Source organism: Ictalurus punctatus, chromosome 6, assembly GCF_001660625.3.
Source record: "Ictalurus punctatus breed USDA103 chromosome 6, Coco_2.0, whole genome shotgun sequence".
Lineage (NCBI taxonomy): Eukaryota > Metazoa > Chordata > Actinopteri > Siluriformes > Ictaluridae > Ictalurus > Ictalurus punctatus.
The window spans coordinates 22416856-22427110 of record NC_030421.2 but is presented as its reverse complement, the minus strand read 5'-3'; the positions used below and the strand labels follow the sequence as shown (position 1 = coordinate 22427110).

General features: G+C 37.3%; 1 protein-coding gene across 10 annotated transcripts in view; it reads left to right on the top strand.

Annotated features, from left to right (window-relative positions):
* Positions 1–2684: 2684 nt before the first annotated feature.
* The window catches only part of lmo7a (LIM domain 7a), a 34276-nt gene continuing 26705 nt past the window's right edge, over positions 2685–10255 (top strand). For 4 of the 10 annotated variants that reach the window (XM_017469934.3, XM_017469933.3, XM_017469937.3 and 1 more), the window contains exon 1: positions 9099–9334. The gene's annotated coding sequence lies outside the window, so the exon portion shown is untranslated. Of the gene's footprint in view, positions 3029–5293; positions 5364–9097; positions 9335–10255 lie in introns of those variants that run through there. The other 6 variants (XM_047156034.2, XM_047156035.2, XM_047156033.2 and 3 more) reach the window with 5 other exon arrangements.

Here is a 10255-nt window from a genome sequence, read left to right as displayed (position 1 = left end):
GTTTCTGTGTAAGAGGAAAGGGTAGTCCGTCACATGCTCACATTCCTTCACTAGACTCCATGACTCTGATTCTCATGGTACAGTCATTCTTGTCTTGCCTTGCCTTAGTAATGAGGTCAATTTGGGACCCAATTGGTTATGGTTTGCCTAACAAAAATATAAAATCTTTTATGACTTATCATATGAGTAATATTAATGCAAATGTTCAGCATTTTTGCTTAATCTCCTTCATGTCACAGGATCTATCAGTGGGTCTAGATACACATTCCTTAGTCTAAGAAGTAACTACATACTTTTCCTATTAGTCTCACTGTAGTAGTCATTGCATTGTATGCCTTACGATGAATACCTAAATAATGGGAGAGGATTTAAAGGGCTTAAAGTCTGGAATTCATTGGCATAGTTAATGATGTGCTGCACTGCATGCATCTGCACAGCTCAAAAAGCCAGATGCTTTGTGTGGGGGTGGTTATATTATGTTCTCACACAGCATTTTTTTTTTAACTTCCACTGGAACGTTTTATTTATTATTACCAATTATATTAATAGACCTTAATTATATTTTCTGTGAAAAATGTTCAGAATTTTAAGCATAAGAAAAATATTTTAGCAAAGGCTTAGATTTATTCAGATTATTTGTTAGGGTAACTTACACTGATCATCCAAAGCAGTAAATCCACCTGCCTAATATTGTGTAATTCCCCCTTGTGCTGCCAAAACAACTTTGACATAGAGGCATGGACTCCACAAATCCCCTGAAGGTGTGCTGTGGTCTCAGGCACCAAGATGTGAGCAGCAGATCCTTTAAATCCTGTAAATTGTGAGGTAAGGCCTCCATGGATCAGACTTGTTTTCTAGCACATCCCACAGCTGTGCGATCAGGTTGAGATCTGCGAATTTGGAGGCCAAATTAACACCTTGAACTCTTTGTCATGTTCCTCAAACTAAAGCCTTATTCCTGAATTTTTTTTGCTGTGTGGCAGGACGCATTATCCTGCTGAAAGGGCCCACTGCCATTAAGGAATACTGTTGCGATGAAGGGGTGTGCTTGGTCTGCAACAATGTTTAGGTACTGCAATTGGTACTAACTAAACATCCGCAAAGTCAAAGTAACATCCACATGAATGCCAATGTTTCCCAGGAGAACAATGTCTAGAGCATCACATTGCCTCTGCCAGCTTACCCTCTTGCAGTAGTGCATCCTGGTGCCATGGTGCCCCAGGAGTGTATACATGATGTAAAAGAAAATGTGGTTCATCAGACCACGCCACCTTCTTCCACTGCTCCATAGTCCAGTTCTTATGCTCACATGTCCATTGTAGGTGCTTTCAACAATGTACCAGGTTCAGCATGGGCTCTCTGACCGTTCTGCAGCTACGCAGCCCCATACGCATCAAGCTGTGATGCACTATGTGTTCTAACACTTTTCTATCATAGCCGATTTGTGCTGTAGTAGCTCTTCTGTGGGATCGGACCACGGTAGCCTTCACCCATGACCCTGTTGCTGGTTGGTAGGTACTAACCACTACATACTGGGAAGACCCCACAAGACCTACTGTTTTTGAGATGCTTTGACCCAGTTGTCTAACCATCACAAATTGGCCCTTATAAAAGTCACTCATAAATTTACACTTGCCCATTTTTTATGCTACATCAACTTTGAGAACTGACTGTTCATTTACTGCCTAATATATCCCACCCCTTGACAGGTGCCATTGTAACAAGATAATCAGTGTTATTCACGTCACCTGTCAGTGGTTTTAATTTTATTGCTGATCTCTGTATAAAACAATAAACTGAGAGAAGCATCATTTTAGCCCTCTCCATCCTAGCACACCATTATCTTGCAGAATGTTGCTGTTGTTTGTTTCTTCTACTTGTTTCTGAGAATGTGTATATATGGGTGGTTCATAATATTGTTCATAAAGCACCTGTATAGCTGCATGTTCAACCAACCAAGCAGGGGCCGCACCTGTTCAACGGTGGTTCGAAAAAAGAGATCATATGATTAAAAAAATGCAACCAGATTTGTTCATGCTTGGTTGAAAATATAAAATTGCACAAGTGTGATCTAACCGAAGAGAACAAAGATTTCAGGATATTTAGGCAGTACCTACTGATCCCAGCTTAGCCAGTTTTACTACTTTTTACACTGCACTGTCCTGACTGTCATTACCATTTAATTTCAATGGATAGGCAATTACTGATCAATGATTTTCAATGATCATCATTATTTTTGTGTATGGTCACTTTTTCCAATTTTGTAAATACATATTTTATGTTTTTACTAGAAATACATCATGAAGCTCATCTTGAAGCTCATATGAAGGCTTCAACTTTCAGATTTTGCCACTAAAAGTTTCCTGGACTAATTGCAAAACACAGGCTTACATTGCTCTCATATTTATTCCTATCTACATTGGCATGAAAGAGTGACCTGTTCCTATTGTAAGAGGATATCGTAAAACCTCTGCAACCTTGTAGCAAAGCAAAAATAATCTCCTATCTTCTTGATAAGACAAAACATTCTCTCACTGTCTAATAGAACATTTTTGTGGAGCTGTAAACAGCCCAAAGAACACACTGTAAAAGGAGGTATAAAAACAACTTGAGTATTTCCTCTTGTGCATAAGAAACAATAGGGTGTCTGGCTATATCCTGCATCAATTGCTTAAGATCATTGGAAAGGCATGAGGCTAGCACTCTATTCTGTATTGTTACATTCTTTTTAAATATTCTTGTTCTCTGTGGTTTGGCTGCTGGGCTCCGGCCCTGTTTGCAGAAGGACTGGCAGAAAAGTGAGGTGAACCAAGCGAGCCAAGCCTCTGCTCCAGAAGCTACACCGTGTTGGTGTGTGGGTCAGTTTAGGATAGCAGCTCAAAGTATGGAAAATCGTTCCTATTGCACATTTTACCTTCTCACCTACTGTAGCTTCCTGTGTTTGTTCTGACTGTACATGTGGTTACTAAGAAGAGGTTTAGGAGCAGAGACTTCCGGAGTTCTCTCCAGAATGGACTTCTTTGTGTTGGTAAGTAACACTGTTTCTCTGCTAGCTTTATGGTGCAGCTCATCAAGTAGATCCCATTAAAAACGTGTTGATTTAGTTTTGTTGTGAGCTATCAGAACTGTTTTCCCCATTGCAACAACTGCTAAAAAATATAAGCATCATCTCAGTATTGTATGCAACAGTGTATTCTCTGGTGTTCCAGAGAAATGATTATTTTCATGTAATGCATAGAAATTGTTTCTGTGCCTTGTATGACATAAGTGTCCCTTAGGTTACATATCTATTATTAGGTATATACCTGTTATATACCTATTATTATATTATACCTCATATAATAGGTATCCTATTATATGGCTGTCCTCTCTGTTAAAATCTGTATAGTATCTCTTCTCTTACATTAAAATCAGGAATGCCTTAAATCTCACCATAGCCAATATAAAACAGGTTGTGTAGAGACAATAGTAAAAGGGCATATTTTTCTGGGTGTTGTATTGTTTTTGTTGTTGTCTGAATAGCTCTGTCGCTGTTGTACTGAAAACTCTTCTGCCCATTCCAGTAATTCTGGGTTAGGGCATTAAAAGCAACCAATTTTAGCTCATAGGATTTAGACACAGCTGAGCACAACATTAGAAAACATGCACACTGTAGATAATATCAATGGTGATAGGGAAGCGTGTGAGGGACAGTTGTTATTTAAATGTTTCACGGTCACTGTGTTCAGAAATCTGAATGGCATAACATGCTGTGAGTGAGATTCGGCTGTTCAGTGAAGGTGAGGTTTTGTCAGGGCTAGTGCAAGCTCAGGGTTTTTAGGTTTGTTTCTGTTCGTAACCGGGCACTTTTGGGCTGATGCGTGGGCAGCAGCATTTCTGGATCGACACCCTGGTGTCACATCTGTGAGTCAGCATCCTGATGAGAGCAGTTTTTACATCGCAACTGCTTGCTGCTCCCTCCTGAAACTTCTAGTTGCACATGTTCTGCTGCTTGATTAGTCTCAGTCAGTAACGGCTGTGTGACATCACATGATATTCATATCAAAGTATTTGATCTAGAGATGCACTGATACTAAATTTCTCAGCCGATACCAATGACCGATTATTCAGAGTGATATCGGCCGATACAGATAGTTCTGCCTTTTATGCCTTCTTTTAAATTAATAATGATTTATTCCACAATTCTGAAAGAAATACAAATAAAAACATTATTCTCTCAATTTCAACAAGTAGTTTCACAGTAACTGGTCTCATAAACAGAAAACACATTACTCTAATTAATATTAACACATTAAAGATTAAAGTAAGATTTCTCAACTTATTGAATGTTATTAATTCATATTAACAGAATTAACTGACTGAATTCTAAAAAACCTCCGGTTAGTCTCATATTCATTCACCACAATCAAAAGCATTTCTACTCCATCAGTGACATCAAACTGGTAATATATAATATAAACTTTTTATATATATTAACATTAACTGGTTATGAAATATACTACTCTACACATATATTTTTCTGTTCAATATACACTTTTTTTGTCAACGCATCTTCATTTAAATCTTTCAATAGTGTAATGGTGCTTTAATTCAGTGCGAGCAGCGCGTCCAAAAAAATGTAGACTCGACGATGAAACTCCCGTTTCACTGCTGCAGCGTCTAGTGTAATATTTTAGCAGTGTAAAGATTACAAACTGCAGTTTTGTCATCATTCCACACGAGACATCATCTTTACACACAGCACAAAATCAGTGTGTTTTCCCGCCCTCTTTTGGTTGACAGGATATAATCGGCCCTGATCATCAGAAGTTTTTAAATTAATGGCCGATAGTGTGAAAAATTGCCTTTATCGACCGATACCGATTATTGACCGATACATCGGTGCATCTCTAATTTGATCCATATCAAAGTACTGCACAGAGTGATAAATTTCACATATTATGATGGACATCTTTAAATGTATTTTTTTAACATTCAGAAAAGTCACATGGTAAAGATATATAGTACATACTGTATTGTGATGTTAGTATTGTAAGGTTCTATCTGAATAAAGAATGAATGTCCCAATAGGCTAACATTTATTTTTTGGATTCAGATGTTTACAGTAAAATGATCATATTCTAGATTCTTTAATAGCAACCCGTACAAACAGAAGCTCAATTTGGTTTTGGTCAGATGGTTTTGTAAGTAAAAGGCGCATATTAAACATTAATGGAGGCCATAGACACATTTAGGTGGACCTTACAGTGCATCAGTATGTTTGTGAGATTGTTCATTCTTTCCCTCCTTCCAGTCTAGTTAACGAGATCAAGCCAGGGATAATCAAGAGTATTAGCAGAGTTTCCACACCTACTGCTGGCCTGGTGAGTTCCTGTTTTTTATTGCATTTTTTAAGTGCAAGCATAATTACGCACTCGAACACACCCTGTTTCATCCATTGGTGCTCTAAAAGTATGCAGCTGAACCAACCACAGTAAGACTAAGTGAATAAAAATTTAGAAATATCACATATTATCTACCCTTATTAGAATTATATCAATTTGCTTGTTATGGAAATGTAGAAAGAAAAAACGTTGGGGTTGAGAAAAAAGTTGAGAAAGAAAAGAGGAAAAGCTTGAGTAGGTGACTGAGCTATTTTAAGCCAACATTAACTACCGTATTTATTTAAAAAATAAAATAAAATAAACACTGTAATATTTGACCTTTTCTAAAGAACATAAATGTTGTCCAAAGACCTGGGTCAAGCCAAAATTGTGGCAAAGCATGTCATATTATATGTCATATTATTTGGTGCCCATTACTCTTTAAAACAGCAGGATATTTACCAAGGTAAACCTGGATAAGCATCTCCATGCCTAAAAAACATTACAGTGCTATTTCCGTGAGATAGATCCAAACCTGAAATTTACCAAGTATAAACTTTCAACTGGGAATTAAAATACCCTCACACAGGCATGCTAAAGAAAACATTTAAAAACATACCCAATTTAGAGTATATTTTTACTGTACTAAACATCCATTTGAATGGCTCTATGTTGAGATCCTGAACTGGAACAAAAATGTGCCATGAACACAGAGCTCTCTATTTGCCTGTGTTTATGACTGGTGGAATTTATTTTTCCCCTTATTCAGGCCTCTGAAATCATATAATCACAATTACTGTCATATCATTCACATTCATAGGCTATAAATCTTGAATAATGAAGGTTTATTATGGTAAGACTCTCATTCTTTCCAATTTTAATTTATTGACATTGACTTGCGAGCTGTCACGTTATCCATGAGTTTGTTTTGGTTTGTCCGTGGACCAGGTTTCCATGGTAGAGGGTTCTATGTTCCAGCAAATGCCAAAGCTGTGGGTTTCCTCTCTGTCCCATCACATAGCTGATCCTCCTTTTAAAAATCTGGAGAGGAAACCTACACTTATGTGGTGTACTTCTGGGGCCGCATTAAAAAAGTCATTCTGCATAGTCCTTACATAGAGGTTGAGTTGAGAGATCATTGAACATAGCTCCGAGCTCTGTAAACAGGCTATAATTGAGCTGGGTGGATATATCTGAATCAAACCTCACCACTGGCAAAGGGGATTATTTTAATAGATTTTTTTCCACAGACCACCAGATGTGTTTACTCCATAAACTAATGTCAAATGTTTATTATAATTTTACGATGGAGTTTTATTGTGTTTTTGTAATTACACACAAGCGTCAGGGTGTTAGAACATGTTCTTCCACATTAGCTAGGATACTTTGACATGATTACTGATAATACACAGTTAAACTGGTTTCAGTATGCTGTGGCTTGTTTTCAGGTAAGGATTTTAGTGTACTTTGGTGTACACACTTGAGCCCTATGAGGCGATTATAAGTCACTTCTGTTAACACTTAAGGTTATTTACATTTGACTTAACACACTGACCACTTAATAATTACTTTTGAATGGACTACATTCCTATGTGGATTATAATTGTTGGATGGGTGCAGAATTTTTACAGGATTATATCTTCTGACTACAAAGTGAGCGTTTTTTCCCCCACAAAAAGAATCATTATCTCTACATGTTTTGTTTTACAGCTGAGTTTTAATTATGTTCAATAGAACTGGGTTTCATATGCCAGGCCTGCTGGAGTCTAATAAAAGGCCCACTCTGTGGGAATTGTCCATCTTAAATTACCTTAGGAATTATTAACCACTACAGTAATGTCATAGATTAAATGGGTGTGATTGGGAATTCACCAATTATGTTATTTTCAGCATAGTTTACATTCAGATATAAGTCACAGGAAAAGGAATGTACAGAACACCGTGTCTAGCTATTTAGGTCCACCCAGTATGCTACCTGTATGACCTCTCTTGATTATTTTTTTATACTCTTCAAAAGTGATAACACTTACCAAAATCTTCAAGTATCAGTTAAATAGGGCATATTTATTTAAACACTGCCCATCTATTGTGTCCTTCAGCCGCAAAATGACTCTTTCCAGTAAACAAGTCCTATTACTGAAAGACAGTGACCTTGGTATAATCCTTTACCCAAAAATACCAATGTTCCATCAGTCTATTTTTGACTGGCATGTTGAGTCAGATTCGAGAGCTTAATTCTGCATTTCCTTTTGCTAATAACATCTTGCTGTTTAAGCCATTATGGATTTTTAAAAAAAATTTCCTTTACTACACCTGAGTCCTAGAGCTGTACTTTTTTGTACTTTTGTAAATTAGGTGGGACACATGAAAATGAGGTTACCCTGTCTTCCTATCAAAGTTTTAAATCACATATTTGGCATAGGTACTTTTTTCATTTGCTCACAAAACAGATTAGCTCGAATAATGCAAATTTATGTTAGCTAATGTGTCACCAAATGTCATAGCTACATCATTTGAACTTAACTTTAACAACAATTTTCATGTCAATGCATAACGTCAACAATGATCATATATTACATGTGTAGAAACTGCTTGAAATGGAAGCTACAGTTAGTACCAAATTCTCATTATGACGACAAAGAACAACTTTGCCTATAGGAGTCAGTTTATCTATCTAACATTACAGCTATCTAGCTAAAAAGAATGCCCATAGACACAATACTTATTCTAAACATTATCCTAGCTAATAGTTAGCTAGGATAGCATCTTTTATGAGAAGAACGCAAGAGAAATCTTTCCTTTTAATAGTTTCCTTTTAAAATTTAAAAGACCTAGCATAAAATATTCAGCTAGCTATAAGATACTTACACTCCATTCATTAGTTCTTTCAATCCCTGATTGGGTAACGATTTCAAACTAGAGGTTTGCACTAGTGAAAAAAGTTGTGAGAGTGGGTAGCTTTTATTTTAATGCAGGCACAATTCATTAACATAGTAGTATATTAGACATGGTAGATTACTTGTGCAGCAATATGCGACACATTTACCATGCTCATTCATTCATCTTCAGTAATACTTTATCTTAGTCAGGGATGCCTTGGTTTAAATTAATCACATGTATTACCATCGCTACCCGAAGCTATGCATATGGGTTAAAGCACCCAAATCACCCTGTAATTATTTCAGGTTTTAATCCACACAGACAGATTTACACAGATAATGCAAAACAAAATATAAAACACAATTACCCTGAAAGATCTAAAGTTATATCTGTAACCTAATGCAGAAACACTATGCATTATACTGCGTGTACATGCACATAATGTGTACAGCCAGCTGAAACAGGATTTCTAATGCATGCAAACCCAATGGAACAATTGCTTAGGGGTAAAATAGTTTGCATGTCAGTCACCTGTTCACTGTCATAGCAACCACAGTCTCCAAAATAATCCACCCACTGCTGCTGCCACAGGTATGTCATGGCAGTGTGCAATGACAGTTTCTGGGTGTGAGAAGAGCATACACACTTATGCTTGTGTGACTGTGTGCCTGTAAGGCGGGTCATGAAATGTATTTGAGTGCCTTGCATGACTGTGGGAGGGGCTTTTACGAGACTTGTGATTAGACAACCTCTCAACTTTGTCCTAAGGCCAAGCTCCTCCTCCCACACATCTGTCACGGACTGAGCAAGCCCTGCCTTCTTTCTGTAATGTCATTTTATTTGCTACCTGAGGTACATCCTCTCCGCCCCCAGCTGAGCTCACAGAAGCTCTGAACTTTGGATGCAATGATTTCTGAACTGTGTGTACAGAGAATTCCTGTATGATTACAGACTGACACAGACGTTTGGCACATATTCACTCTCGACAGGACAACATCAACATCCTTCTTAAGGCTTGTGCCTGGACTTAAAGAAGCCCTTCTTTTTCATCCTGGGGACCTGCAGGACATATACACAAGTGCAACTGTCAGGTAAATTTTGTTTTAAGGGGTTTAATCGGGTATATTTTGTTTGAATGTTTAATGTATCTAAATTTGACCCTCTATCAACTGCTGCGACATTGTTAAATATGTTTGAATCCTGTTATGGCTTAAAACGTGTTGACAGATAACCAGTGCTGTCCACATGTCCATGTAAAATGATCTTGTGCTACTGACCCTTGGTTTAAATTTAACTGAGTTGATAATCACATCTACAGCTTGTGCTCTGAAATTCAGTTAAACAATCTTTAGGTAGAGGTGTTGCAGTTTTTGTCACTTTTTTTTGTATTCTAACCCAAAGTTTAAGATTAGCTTATTTTGTTTGGAAAAAGACGACCTTTAATTACATCAGAAAGGAAGTGAGTGCCAAATCACTGTCACTGAGATGAAATTAGAGTCTTGACTTGGCCTATCAGGAGATTATAGACTGAAGGAGGTTAGAGATTCCCTCAAGGTTGCGTTGTTTTGTTGTATGTGTTTCATCAAGCTGTTTTAGCCTCAGAGTTGAATTTGCTCCTCACCTGTGACTAGAGTGAAACAAACATGGCATGTTGAACAACCTGTTCAGTTCTTTGACAGGTGTGTCTCTGGGTGGTCCTGCACTAACATGTTCACCATGCGAGCAATGCTGTCTTGTATATGTAAAGCAACACAAGTGTTCTCTGTGTATTAATTATTGTGACAGCTTGACCCTTTGCTCACTTCTTTGCAATAACTAAGCAGGACATGAACTTATTAATTAATTATGCAAATATTTAAAATACACAGTTCTTAATAAAGAGAACTATTAGATCATTCATAATTGAACTATTATAAGCTATGCATTTCTGTTTTGTTTTCTCACCTAAGTGAAAGTGTGGTCAGTGTCACAACTGTGAGCTGAGTACAACAAAGTGAGCTTTGCTAATGACG